Source organism: Haemorhous mexicanus, chromosome 2 (assembly GCF_027477595.1).
Source record: "Haemorhous mexicanus isolate bHaeMex1 chromosome 2, bHaeMex1.pri, whole genome shotgun sequence".
NCBI lineage: Eukaryota > Metazoa > Chordata > Aves > Passeriformes > Fringillidae > Haemorhous > Haemorhous mexicanus.
In genome coordinates, this window is record NC_082342.1 from 35,926,156 (window position 1) to 35,941,574 (window position 15,419).

Sequence of the window (15,419 nt, forward strand, 5' to 3'; positions counted from 1 at the left end):
CTATTTACTTTGTGATTATTTCTCATTGAGATACTTGGCCTATTTGTGAAGGATGAACAGTAGAAAGCTTGGCGCTGCTAACAGATGTGGATGCACTTAATGGGAAAATCCATTACTTCAGGGAAGGGCTGAGATTTCTGTGGGATTCTACAAAAGGCTAAGCTTTTGACACATATAAAAGTCCCAGAAGAGCAGTTATTTGTTTATTATGAGGGGATATTTGGAATGATGGCTTGAGGCCTGGAGTGTTCTAAATTCATCACGTAACACGCACTATTTTAGTTACCCACAGGGGATCGCAGCTTGAACACCAGTATTTGGTGTTCCAGCCTGACCACCCTAACCAAAGCAGAACTCTTCCTGTTTTCACCATCCAAAACTGGAATTCAGAGAAGTGGGACACAATGGAAATGTTTCCTACTACAACACAATGCATGGTCTCACCAAGCACAGAGAGAGTCTGTGCTTGCCAGACACTTGGGAATTTAGTTTTGTCCAGCTTTTATTGAAGACCCCTGGCAAGCAGAAGGGAGCAGGTAACAGGGTGAAGGAATAAAGAGCTCCTTTAACTTCTGTGCTTGAAATCTGTTTGACAACAATTACCATCTGTCAAAGCATTTCACTCAGGTGCTTGCATTTAGCTGGGATGAACAGGTACACAAAGATGTGGCAAAGCATGTTGCACTCAACATAGAGGTGACACAGAGCACTTTATCCACCATGTAATGAGGGACCTGTAGCAGATATTTTATCCTGGGTGTTGCATGGAGCCAACTTCTACTCGCCATGTCAGATATGCTGTTAGCACTGCTTGGGTTTAAGGATCTCAAGTTTATGCTAGTTAGTGCTGGTTAGATAATAATGATGGGAGGCTTTGAAAACAAATCTCTATCTTCTGTTTTTAAGGACAGAATAATCCAGTGGCAATTCCACAAAGTAAAAATTAAAGAATCTGACTGCCCAAAAGAGCTATTTTCAAAGGTCATATGCATTGTTAATAAAAGCTTGAATAACGGCGACGAAAAAAACCTGTGAAATATCCAATAACTCACATGAACAAACAAATATCAGGTTATAGACAACAGAAGCATGAGGCACGATCCCAATATATAGATTTCCTTTCAAACCTGGATTTTTATTTGCAGATACCCACTAAAAGCCCACACATTAATTGCAAAGGAAAAATGACAATAGTTGAATTAATTTAGTTCTTTTGTTCCAAGCGTTTCATGGCCATCAGTCTGAAATTTTGAAAGAGGCCCACACTGAAGATAACCCTATAAACAGGGTAACTTGGGATTTTTAAAAAAAAAGGCTTAAAAAAAAAAAAGGTAAACTTTCCCTACATATGGTTCTAACAGATGTGGTTTTAAATTACCATTGGGACATAATAATGTTTTTTGAATAGACTGAATGTTAAATAGTTGGCTCTTCCTATGTGACAGACATTAGAGCTCAGTGGTTTAAGCAGAAAACTCCCCATTTGTGTATTTAGCTGGCATGTACTTCATTTTCAGCCCACGCCGGTCAGTATGATTTAATACCTTGGCCTGATGTCCCTCTCACCAGCAAGAAAAAGGATAAAATTGGATTAAACACATGAAACAAAACAAAACCAGGCAACATACCCCCCCCCCCCACCCCCCCAAGCAGCCAATGCCAGGCTCCTGCATTGTTCCTTACACAACAACTCCCACAGCCCTGCAATGGGAGCTCACTGGAGATGACAGCTGAGGAAGAAAAACATTAAATAATTCAAAGCCACTAACATCAAGTCTGATGTAGGTATAAAAATAGTTACAAAACACCACTCTACATGTTTTCATTATAGGAACTTTGACTTACTTGGAAACATCAAGAAAACCTCAAACCTATGCCACTCCCAGCCTCACATGCTCAATTAGTCCAGCAGTGGAAATGACATCCATTTCCAAACCAGCCTTCAATTTTCATGGCCATTTTGTGCTTCTGCACTGGGGGAGCCAGCTCTGTTCCACAGCAGGAGTGAAAAAGCCTGATCCAGAGGCCATTAAAACCAACAGGAGCCTTTGAATTAACAGTAATGATTCTTGGATCTGTCCCTGGTTTAAGTTAAAACGTTGTGGTGCTTTGGAGATTGAAACAAGATGGAATGTGATTGGCTTTTGTTATCTTCAAAAAAAAATCTCTGTTGCTGGGAGTGTCCACTTTCAAACACTCAGTCTGCCAAAGCAGTGCACATTATAAAAAAAAGGCCTTAATGAAATTCCTTAATAAGGAAACATGATGGCAAGGTGAGGTCCCACACAGTCTTTGTAACATTAACTCCAGGTGTTTTCATTTGAGCAGAGGGAAGGAGAGAGAAACAAACAGGAGTACTGACATATGAAGAATATATGCCCCCACATTAGATTAGGCACCTTTACTGGAGCTGGCTATCCTGATTTTATTGATTTATGTATTTCATGCACAGCAGAGACGTTACAGACTTTTTAGTCTTCCGTGCTCTGAAGTGGAGAATGGGAAGAAAGAAAACAGAGGAAAAAAAAAGAATCAGAGTCCTCAGTTCACAGGCCACAGCAGAGAACCAGCTGCAAGAATTCAGCTCTAATGATGAAAGAGTTGGTAGAGGTGTCTCTCTTCCTGGTGTTCCCCCATTTTCTCACCCCCTAAAAGATCCACTTCTATTCCCTAGTATCAGCTTCTGATATACCCTTCTTCTCTGTTACCATCTTCTCAACTAGATGCTTGCTGTGTCTGATACTCTCTGGAGAAGACATCAGCCAAAATAAATAAATACATAAAATTGAACAAAATATTAATTATGCAGAAGGTATAAAAGAATGCAAAACAAAGTGATGCAGGTGTACAATAAAGTTGCTCTCCAGAGCCTGTGATCAGCAGCGTTCAGCACAGAAAGCCACAAACAGATGACATTTTAAAGCATATAGGGGATATGCAGGGCTGCAAGCAATGGTTTGTAGCTTCTAAATGAGCCATTTGTGAATCCCTCCAATCCCAAATAAGATTGTGAACAGCAGCAACAATAATAAGCCATAAAAGCTAAGCCCTAAAGAAAGCCCTGCTCAGGTAGACCCAAGTGCTTGCCATGAAACAGGGCTCTAAGTGACAGGCAGGTGGCTTTGTCTGCTCACACTTTCTTGTGAGATAAAAGTAAAACCAAGAGAGTAGGAAAAGTTTCCAAATCCCAGGTGTCTTTGCAGTGCATCATGAACACAAGAGGGATTTTAGGATAGAAAGAAGATGGAGGTACAGGGAAAACATGTCAGGCTGAGAAAAGATGATCATTAAGTTGTCCCTTAGTATCAGGATTCTGGTGGTGCAGTGTGGAGGAAGCAAGGGCATGATTTCCTGCTTTTGGAACTAGCAAACACTGGCTAGAAAGAAGTATGAGAAAAAAAGACTGTTAGATTCCAACGATAAGAGCAAAAAACATTTGAACAACAGACAACTTCACAGTCAGATGTCACAAGACAGGCAGGCCGGTTGTTCTTACTTTCTGTAAAGGGTGTTTTGTTGGTTATATTTTTGTTCAGATTATCCCCAGGACAAGAATAAAAGTCAAAATGAGAGCCTGTTTCATTGCTGGGCTTTCTGATTCTCTCATGAAGCCTCCAACCATTATGCTACAACCTGCTTTCACAGTTCTGGGTAACAAGCTGGGTGATAAAAACATCAGATGAAATTCGGCATCAGTAAAAGCAAAATAATGCATAAAGGGAAAAACAGTTCTAACAATGCATGCACAATATGGGCTGTGAATTAACTGGTGCCACACAGAAGGTTGGTTGAGGGATCTCCGTGGGATGCCCTCTACAACTACTGGCTCTCTGCTCGTGCCAGTTAAATGCACAGGAAAAAAATCTGAGATACATTAGGGAAAAAATAGACAATGAAAAGAGAAAAATCATAGAATCATTTATATTAGAAAAGACCTGTAAGATCACTGAGCCTAGCCATTAACCCAGCACTGCCGCCACTAAACCATGTCCCTAAGAATCACATCCACACACTAACTGAACATTTTCAGCCATGGTGATTCCATCACAGCCTCATTCCCTCAGCAGTGTGTTCCAATGCATGGTCCCTCTGCCAGTGAAGAAATTTTTCCTAATATCCAATCTAAACTTCCCCTGGTGCCACTTGAGGTCATTTCCCCTTGTCCCATCACTGTAACCTGGGAGAAGAGACTGACCCCCACCAGGCTATGCTCTCCTTTCAGGGAGCTGCAGAAAGCTATAAGGTCCCCTCAAGCTTCCTTTTCTCCAGGCTAAATATAATATGGGATGAAGTTTTATAAGGTAACATGCATTTCTGTCTTAATGCTGCATATATTTTGGTTCTACCCATGTCTAAAATATAGAGAAGAATTAATAAAGACAGAGGAAAAGGAAAAGGATGAAAAGATTATCAGGAATGTGGAAAGACTTGCACAATAAAGTAGGGAGGGGATGGGATTTTCATCTTGGATTAGAAAAACAAAACTAAAGAATAGAAGGAATTTATCCTGCTGTATAACCCACGAAGTAGGAGTCATCTAATGAAATTACCAAATTGAGAGGTTAAAGCAGAAAAACAGGAAGGCTTATTCACTCATTGCATGACTTTAAATTTTGAAACTGATTCCTGTGGCAATCACAACTACATGCTGGGTTCAAAAAGAATCCAGCAAATTGTTAGAGGACGACTGCTTCAAGGCCCACTAAGCAGGATGTCTTGAAAGACTGTCCTGAAGATAGAAGACTGTAATGAAAAAGTGCACTCTGTATTTTAACATAAATAATATTATACTTATACATATCAGTACAATCAAACTGCTGTAAATAGTTGGCAACCTAGGAAAAACTCCTTGGTCATGGGACTAGCCTAAACCCCTATCACCACCACAAAGCTCTTTGTACCCCCTTCTTTCTCTCTTCTCCTTGGCAAATGCTTCCGCCACATTGACTCGATGTAAGTCACTAAGTCATCAGAAATAAACCAAAACCCCAAGCAAAAGATGGAGTTTGTTTTGTCCTGGGTTGATAAATTAAATTGTAGAATCATAGAATCACAGAATGGGTTGGAAGGCACCTTAAAAATCACATAGTCCCAGCCCTCTCTGCCATGTGCAGAGACATTTCTCACCAGACCAGGTTGCTCAGAGCCCTGTCCAGCCTGGAGGCATCCACAGCTTCTCTGGGCAACATGTGCCACTGTTGGCCATGGCCTCACTATTGTCACAGGAAAGAGCTTTTCCTAATATCTAATCTAAATCTGCCCTCTCTTATCTTAAACTGTTACCCCTTGTCCTACCACTACGTGCCCCTGTCAAAAAGGCATAAATCATCAGACATATTCTGAAGGAGTCAAAGGACAGAAGCTGGGGAGGGAGGACATTGAGATGGGAGGAGAGGGGGAGAGCAGGACCCCTCTCCTTCCATGCCAGTGGGTCCTGAATTTGTCTCTGATGTGAAACTGCAGCTTGAGAGTCACCTGTGATGACAATAAACAGAGAAAAAAGCTGGCCACATTATCTGTTCTTTCAGTTTTCTGGGTTTTCATTTGGTTTTTTCCCCCCTTTTTTTTTTTTTTTTTTTTTTTTGGGCTCTTTTTTGTGATAACTGTTGCTGTTACAATATAATGTTGTTATACTAAATAAGAATTCCTCTGTCAGCAGGACACTGAACCTGAGGGTGGGATACATGGGAATTTGTGGGTTTGCTCTGTCAGTGCAAGATTCCTGAGAGTTCTTTGGATTTAATTCCATCCTACAAATCCTGCAATGCTGTATCACTTTGATGTGACTTTGTGGGATTCTCATTACTTGTATTCACTTCGGTTTCCAGGAAGCTTGAGATTTCATCATCTGCTAACATATGCTGAAATGCATGTGTCAGATCTATAATAAATTTCCAATATAAAAAAAAATCTATAAAACACACAAATACAAAATTAGTTTGTAACACAATCTCCAGTTCTCTGTTTATTAGGGAAAGGCGAAGTTGGTAGTGCCGTCAATTACGGGGAGAGTGAGGCAGCTTTAATAATAAAACAGCATTCACAGTTTCTTATAACTATACTAAGCAAATTGTTTGGCCTGAAAATTTCCATGCCAGCTGTCTGCCTCAGGCTGAAGTTTTTTGGAAAATTTCAGTCAAAACAGTTCAGCAGATTCTGAGAACAAGGCTAAGGAAAAATATGTTGTTTTACTAACGTTAAAAAAAAAAAAAAAGCCTTTAGCTTTCTTTCTGAAACCTCCTCTGGGATTTTTAGGACTTTAAAGGAAGGACTTGAAATTTGCCTGGGAGAGAACTGTTTTTCTTCTAATGAATTTTGTGCATATCTGTGTGAATTAAGCCAAGTTTAGACATCTCTGATAAAAACACCGTTGCTACATGCTCTTGGGTGCATTTGTACATATTTGCCAGCTTCCATCACTTACATTTCTACCTGTATATGACAAGACAAGATGTTTTATGCTATGGGAAGTGCCAGGTCTGCATTCAAGTGTCAGAACTGCAATCAGAGATGCTCTCTGGTTCTTGACATGATCTCAAGCTGGTAGGAGCTGAATGGAGTTGGGCTGAGAGACTTGGAGAGCAGGGGTTAGAGGGGTGAAAACAGGATTGTAGAAAGGAGCTGGATGAGGCAGGGCATGAGGAGAAGACCAGACTGAGTGGGATGGACTGAGATCTGTTTAGAGGAGCAGAGTACTCTGTTAAACTAAGCCATTGACACACAGAGAGTGACCAAAATGAGGCAATGTCACAAAGCTACTGTCTCTTGGATGACTTAATAAAACCAAAAGAAATTGACAAAAGCTAGACTAACAGACCAATGATATGATTTAAAACTATATATTGGAGACCTATAATTTAAGTAAAAATCAGGATGAAAGTTGCCTTTATCAAGTGTCTGAATAAAGAAACAGTCATTATTTACAAGACAGTGTTTTACCTAAGCTGGCCTGGAGGTGAAGCAATGAGAATGAGGACTAGAAGAGGCAGTTTACAATCCCTGTCTCACCCGCTGCAGAGCTGGGAGGTTTGTACTGACTAAGCAAAGGATTGTAGAATGAGGACAAATGTGTTTCAGATTAAGGTAGCCAAATGATGCCCCAAGACTGTGGGCAATGCTGGGCAAGTCCATTTAACCCAACATTTCATAATTGTGTCAGAGTGTTGCAGTGTATGGATGATCATCTTGACAGCTCAGAGGCTGATGTGCTGAAGTGTCAAATATCCATAGCAGCAATTAAAGGCTGTGTGAACTTTGCATTGTTTTAGCACCACCGTAAGGAAACACCGTTAAGTAATCCCTGATCACGGCTCTGTCTGTGGCAGCACATCGGCCAGTTGGCTCTTGAGATGATTCTCTGCTTTCTAGAACAAAAATCTCTGCCAAAAGGCTGATCACACCTTAAACCCAGCTGCCCAAAGGGTAATTTCCTAGAAATAGAAGCACTTGCTTGTTCCAAACTGACAGGATCTGTGCTGCCCACAACCCAACCACCTAATGCTGTTTGTATCAACAGGCAGAAAGCAAATTCCAGTGTCTCTCATGATCTGTCAGTTTTTCCAACCACTTCTGGCAGTCACTTCTAAAAGCTTTTTGGGTAACCAAACTTTCCCTTCCTATTCTTCTTTATGTTACAGAGATAAGGATGAAATGGTTTTCAGCACCCAAAGACACAGAGGCAGTTCAAAAGGAATTAGCAGAATATTGAAAACCTTCCATTAAAAAATTTGGTTGTTCAGTTCATTTGTAAGACTGACCCATTAAAGTCCAGATGACCCAGTGGAAGAAATTGTTTATGAATTGCAGGCCTCCAGGACTTTGCTCTTATGTGAACAGACAGTGCTTGAAGATGCTGCTGCCTAGGAAATGAATCCTGGCTTCTGTTATACTCCACAGAGCATGATATCATAGGATCACAGAATATCCTGAGTTGGAAGGGATCCATAAGGTTCATTGGGTGAAACTCCTGTTATAGAAAACCAAGATTGATTTTATGAATAGACCCAATATTCCTCGGAAGGAACAGGCCCAGACTGGATTTTTTTAAAGCAATTTTAAGATTTTCAGTACACATTTTGGAGTTTGAGGGGGTGACAACAAAGCCTATGAGCCCTTATTGCATACATGATGCAGGGTTAGACTAAAACAGAAAAATAGGATTTAATCTTCTGTTTCTAACTTTTTACTGTATGACTAATCCAGAATACTTTGAAGGCTCAGCGTGTGCAAACACCTGTGCAGGCAAGTGATACAGCTTCTACTCAGTGCTTAAAGAGAAAACTGCACTGAATAGTCACGTAAGACCTAAATCAATGGGGAGTGAGACACCTCCTGCTCTCATGTTTGCTGTTGCTGCTGGGGTAGCACATCTGCCACCAGTGCACAGCAGTGATTACGGCAGTGGAGCAGCATTCTGGACTGCAGTGGTTATCCTAGACCACAGCAAATGCTACTTCACTAAAACCTGTGGAGATATTGGTGAAATCTCACTGAGCCATCCCCATTTGAATGAACTGATAAATGCAGTTCTGTGAGCTCCTCCACCTAAATCGACCATCAGCAACTCCTCTCTCCTTCTTCCTTCTTCCCCCTACTTAAAAAAAAAGAACAAGGATTGTGTCATATCCTAGAAAGCAACTCTAACTTGGAAAAGGAAACTTATCTGTCAGCCCTAATTCGTATCATAATTGCTTTACTTCTTCTTGCTGCCAACACACTGGAAGAACAGAGAAATCTGTGCCTGCTTTCATGGACATCTTCACATTCAAAAGATCACCTCTGCTGATACCCAGCAGGGCAACATTGCATGAAGTTTGAATCCCCCTACAGCACAAACAGCTTCATTCCAAGCAATTTGGTATAATGGCAAAAGGATTTTTGTGAGTAAGGCTTATACTTTCCAAAATTTGAACTTTCTGTAAGAAGTGTTTGTCACTGCACACAGACAAGGAAACATGCCCTCCTACTCACATTTCAACTCTGTCTCTACAGATGCTCCAGGGAGAGTAGAACAGCTGGCAAATATATATATATATTTCTAACAAAATTATTTATCTATCAAGGGAAGCAAAGGTGAAACAGCACAGAAGAATGAAAATTGTACATTTGTTCCTGACTACTGTAAGTCCTATAGACATGCTACAGCACCACTCCTCATGTTAGGCTGACATAATTAGGATATAAATTTCTCCATGTTTCTTTTTCCTTTTAATCTAGAGCAAAGAGGAAATACAAATATATACGTGTGCTTTAAAAAAGTGTTACATTATTGGACTTTTTTTCTCGGAAACATATCGGTCAAGGATCCATGAATACCCAATTCACTGGCAAGTGGTGCGAGTTACTCTGTCAAAGTACCCAGCAATGCCAATTTGTCAGTTCAAAGCAGAAACAGAGTATTTTAGCTTTTAGTTACAATAAGCTACGCTGATGGACCTTGTAACAGGGCAGGTAACAGCCAGTCTTTAAATCTGAATTGACATTGATTTACAGGGTTTCATTTCTTTGAATCAAATCTGAGAGAGAGCAAGTTTCATGCTACTTCATCTCTCGAAATTACAACTACACATTTCTTAAACACAAGAGTTTGCTTTAAGAAAAGAAAGAAATAAAATCTCAACTGTCTACACAGTTAAGATAAAAAGGAAAAGTGATGTTAAAGATATCCAACTAGTAAGGTTTTGTTTATTCATCTTTTTATAATTCTGCTTTTCCCCTCCATAAATTTTTAAAACCACTTTGATTTGAAATCCTAATAATAAATATGCCATGCAACATTCCTCCTGTCAAATCTCTCTCTTCATGGTATTACTGCAATATTTGTAACTTTTGATCTGGAAACATCAAGTTACATAAGATCATAGTTCTTCTTCTTGTAAAGATGTGATTCTGTCAGAAAATGAACCATTGAAGCGGGAACTCAACAGAACTGGAAATGACTTTCCCAGGGAAAAGGTAGTTCTGCTTAAGCATCTCAGCTATTTTAAAGGGCAAAAACTCAATGTTTTATTCTCCTGAGCAGAGAAATGGCAAACTACCAGGTTAAAAATAATCAGAGTAGGCTCTTAATTGGAATAGTGTACATGTTGTAGACAGAATGAAATAACATTTCGTTATTATGCACTCCAGGAAACCAATAAAATAAAATAAGATAAAAAATTCACTTTGTAAAACAAAAATAACCTTTTCCCTTGCCAGTGTACTATCTGCTCACCAAAACAAAAGGAAAGCATCTATTTTAAATGAGTCAAGGAAAATAATTAAGCTACACAGACCTAAAATTGCAGAGTCTTCTCAGCCCAAACCTCACTCCTTCCCCAGACCCACTGAAATTAGAGAGATGTCTCTCCTTTTCCATCCATGTAGTAAATTAAATCGGGGGGAGGGGGGGACTATCTCCCTCCCCACCCAGTGAAAACCAGATGAGCAGCTTTACCCTCTTCTCTCCATGGTTTTTTCCTATCCTTTAAAATTAGAGAAGGCAAATTCTTCCCAGAAAAGCATTTCTAAACCAGGACCCTTTGCTAACAAGAAAAGGAAACTATGAAGTAAACTTCTGCATCTCCTTTTGCCTCTTACCCCTTTCCTTGCCAAAGAACAACCCAAGAACATTTTTCCATATTAATGACCCTCTTTCTTCACCAAAATATGACATTTCTTCCCCAGGTCACACTTATAAATAACAGATTAATTGAAAATCTCCCCTTGTAAAGATGTGAACACATTCATGCACGTATGTATGAGAAAGGAGGGTGAGGCACAGAGGCAGAGTCCCTGTAAAGATATAGTGCATCTCAGAGCAGTGGCTATAATTCCCAGTCTTGGTGATTCTTTTTTTGAGGGGGAAAAAGGGGAAAAAAGTGAAACAAGTTGTCTGCAAAGGCAGCTCCCCTCCTCCCCTGCCCCAGTTGTGCGTGCAGACCCCCTTCCCAGGATGGTGGGTGCAGAGCAGTGGTCCTGCTCCCAAGGAAAGTGCAACACAGGTTACATCTTCAGGTGCCTGGGAAATGCCCGGCCACACACCGAGACCTCACAGTCCCCTCTCTGCCTCCAGACCGGCTGCAAACTAGCACAGAACCTACTTTTCTTTGGCCATGCACTGACTTGGGGATTGCATTCTCAAGGGATCATGGCAGCAAAGAATTCTCCTGGCTACAAACCAGCCCACTCCAGCAAGGACTGATCCAGCAGCGTGGCAGAGTCGGGGAGCTGGGAATTTTACAAGGACGGGCAGCTCGCAATGGCCACAAACGAGCGAATTCCTACAGCCTTGTAACACAGGCAGAGCCGAGTGAGCTGCTCTGAAGTCCTGCCTCACTGCAGAACAGTGCAAGAGACACGTCTTCCTCCCTTTATGCTCTCCCCCACCGCACTACATATCTATCTATATCTATATATAAATATACACACACATACTCCTTGTTTTTTCCACCCAAGCCCATAAAAGTGCTACAGGCAGAGGCACTAAGTGGGAGGCGCCTGGCTCTGAAGAGGCCAATGAAATAAATTAAATACAAATCTCTGGCTCAGCCCCAGCCTCCCCCAGCTACCAGGGGAGAGGTTGGGGTTCCCGACGGCCAATCCCCAGCTCCTGCCAGAGCCAGAGTGCGGGGGGCAGATGCGGACTGCTGGCATGCTATAGGTGAATGTATGTTAAGCCTTGGGTGTTGCAGGCACATATGGTGCACATGTTGGGAGCAGAGCACTTTCCATAGGAGAGGAGGGGCTATACTACTAGTAGACAATTTTATTAGGGTCAGTGAAGCCGAAAGAAATGGGATTGGGATAGGCTGGGAGCTGCCAAGTTCCCCTGCCCAGCTCCGGCGCCCCAGAGCAGAGAGCAGCACACTACCAACTTGCCAGCCTAAAGCAGAAGTTTACCTATAAAAAGCACACAGACAACTTCAAGCTTAAAAGATTTGCTCTCATTTTCTCATTTTATGGCTCTCCCTTCACCTGGGACTTTTCTCAGTGGGAAAAAAAAAAAAAAAGAAAAAGATGCAGCTGTAAATTCAAGGTGAGGCTTCACTGCAAAAAGTTAAGAAGGAAGATAGGGTTGAGGTGGAGAGACTAATTTTTAGTTTGATTCAGGAGTTTGGTGTATTGCCTTGTTTTTTTATTATTTTTAAATCATAAGAAATTGAACTTTCCAGGAAAAACCATGAGCAAATGCATTCAAGATGCAGAAAGGTCTTGCCCATCTATTCAATGAGCATTTAGTAATTTCTGTTTTGGCGGTATGAAAAATGTATTTCAGACTATGTATCCCATTAAAAAAAGGCAGTGGCATAAATATGAGGTTTTGGCTGGGTTTTGGTTTTTGGGTTCTTTTTTGTTTGTTTGTTTGTTTTGTTTCATTTTGTTTTTCTTTTCAAATCATGTGCTTTCATGGTTGTAATCGCTGTGAATTTCTAAGTGTGGTCATGATAAGAAAGTAAATAAATACTGCCTTGTGAATACTTCTAGAGTTTTGGGGAGGGGCTAATTATTATTTTTTAAAAATTTAGAAATTTCTTAACTACCATTTGTTTTGAAGTAAAATATCCCAGATATTTTACACTATATTTTCAATCAAAACAAATCCCAGGAAATAAACACCCTTTGGTAGCAGCCTGGTTTCAGGTTCAACAGCCCAAATTTGTATTTGAGAATGCAAATTGCTGAGAACACGAGCACGAGTCTGAACCACTGCATTTCTTCCAGGCACTCCAACATCTTTTCTCCAACACCACACTATTTGGGCAATCTTTTAATCCTGGCAGGGCATGGCTGGAAGCAGGGCTTTAACATTTAATGCCTAAGAAACAGACTTGTCACTCAACTTGCAGTCAAGCGCATTTCTTTTTTTTTTCTTTTTTTTTTTCTTTTTTTTTTTTTTTTTCTTTTTGTTGGAGGCAAACCCACCTTTCCTTGGAAAATGGGAGACCCCATCCTCACCCCCGATTCTAGCACGGATCCGAATGTAAACATACACATACACACACACACACTCCCACCACGCACCACCCTGCAGCAGGACATAAGTATGGGGGGCTCAGAAAGAGCCGAAGGAGCCTTGTGGGCTGACAAATATCAAGGCACTTCTTTCTTATTCTATTTTTTTCTGCCTCCTTTCCTCCCTGCTTTTACTATTACATAAATAACACCGATTGATCTTAAAGCTGCATCCTTGCTCCAGTGCCTCCCAATCTGCACTGCTGCCTTCCCCCAGCACAGCCGCACCGCTCGGGGTGCAGAGGGAAGGGTCGGGGAGGGGGAAGGTTGGATGGGAGAATCCACTCCAAACATACCCTGAAGCAAGGTTTTGGCAGTCTGGGGGTGCCTGATCACCCCCCGCCCCAGCCCGGAGCTTCCCGCAGCATCTTTGCCTCCCTCCGAATTGCTGCAAACTGTGCGAGGGGAGGGCAGGGAGCTGGGCAGGAGGGAAGGATGGATGCTGGGGAGGGAAAGCCAGGGATTCGGAGAGCTTCTCTCCAGCCCCAGCCTGTGTGCCTGGCTGTTTGGTGGGAAGAGGGAAGGGGGAAGGGAAAATTCAAGAAGAGTCTATGGCATAAATACACTTTTCAGAGGAAAAGCGAAGCTTACCATGTCTGCAGCTTCCCCCCACCGAAATGCCACTTCTGTGTCCAGCGATCCCAAAGTGGAAACTACAGGCAGGCACCGGAGCTCATCTCCGCAGGCAGCTCAGACATACACAGCCGCCTCCCCCAAAAATCAAAATCAAAATAAATTAAAAAAAAAAAAAAAAAGAACAACGACTGGTCCAGCTTCTTTCCTGACAGGAATCGTCCTGGTAGGACTGCCCAAAATAAGCAGCTGCAATCCAAAGGCTTTATTTAAAGCTTCCCCCCTCCTCCTCCCTCTCTCCGTGCCTCGCTCGCTCTCTCCCTCTCGCTGTTACACACAGAGAGAAAGAGAGACACACACAGGTTACATGAATGGGAGGCAGGAGCCGGCGCTCCCGGCTGGAATGACAGGCGCACATGCGGCTGGCGGCTGCCCACCCCAGCGGCGTGAGAACAGCTCGGACACGGCCTGCGGATGCGTGGAGAGGGGCACGGGGTGGGAACAGGCGTGGGGTGGCATGGGCATGGACACGGCAGAGGCATGGGGCCGGCAGGAGGACACAGACTCGGGCACGGCAGGGACGTGGGGCTGAGGAAACAGAGACGTGGGCACGGTCATGATCACAGAATAGACGTGGGCCAGGGATGTACATAGACACGGGCATGGCACGGGCATGGGGAGAACACAGACATTGGCATGAGATGGGAATAGGCACAGGCATGGGAGTGATGCAGTCATGGCAGAGGCACGGATCAGGGAGGACATAGACAGGCATGGGCACTGGGAGAAGGGCTTGGGCATGGCCTGGGCATGAAGGGGATTTGGGCATGCACGTAGGCACGCATGGCATGGAGAGAGGATGGACGGGGCTATGGGGAGGGGATGGGCATGGACAGATATATATGGAGATATATGGGCATGGTGAGGAGATGGATCAAGTGTGGAAATTAGGATAAGATGGTATAATAGGGACAGGAGAGGATGTGCTTGGGTATGATAGGAACAGGTTGGTCTTGGGCATGGATTAGGCATGGGGATGGGTTGGAATGGCATTGGCTTTAGCATGAGAATGGAGTGGGGATCAGGATGGAGGCAAGAAGAAAGTGGAGATCTGCCTCAGGTAATGCCTTCATGTCCTGGCCATGGTGAAACTCCCTCCCTTCTTGGGGTCAGGTGGGCTCTAGTTTCAGCACACATCGTAAGGAGGAGGAAACCTCTGTTTCTCCTTTCTGTGCCTCTAGTTAGGCAGCTTGCATAATGTCTTGCTTTTGGGGTCAGAGGGCATCATCCACAATGGTGTCAGGAGATGACATTACTATCACTATCAATTGCTATTTTTTAACTTCTTTTACAGAATTATAACTAAATCAAAATAATTCAAATCAAATTCTCGGGAAGAAGATCAATGCTACCAGTTTCTGCCTTTTATTTATTTGGGGGGGGGTGGGAATTGGCTTGGTTTTATCTGTTTTTTAATAATTTTTAACAGTAGTGACAAGAATTTAGGTCTGTTTAATGCTGCCATTCAGCATGCTCTGTAGAAAGAGAGGGTTACAGTGTTGCTAAGTGTCAGGCCCTGCTACTGCTTCACTGCCTGACCTTGGGCATGTCCTCAATAACTTATCCCTGTCAGGCTCTATCACCCATTGCCATTTACACTCAGCCTATCATTTTCTCATTCACCAAATAATCACATTTTTCTCTTTTGAGTCCCTCCTCAAAATTTATTCTTACAAAACTTTTCAGCAACACTCTCTACAGGATATGTGTTGACATCACAAATCTTAGAGTGACACTGGATTCAGCCCTAAAACCTCATTGTAAGAGGAGTGCTGAACATAATGGACTGCAGT

The 15,419-nt window shown here is 42.4% G+C and overlaps 1 protein-coding gene across 2 annotated transcripts in view; it reads right to left on the reverse strand.

The window, feature by feature from the left end:
• TENM4 (teneurin transmembrane protein 4) overlaps positions 1–13,814 on the reverse strand; it is a 600,039-nt gene extending 586,225 nt beyond the window's left edge. For both annotated transcript variants that reach the window (XM_059838450.1, XM_059838449.1), the window contains exon 1: positions 13,585–13,814. The gene's annotated coding sequence lies outside the window, so the exon portion shown is untranslated. The remainder of the gene's footprint in view (positions 1–13,584) is intronic.
• Positions 13,815–15,419: the final 1,605 nt, after the last annotated feature.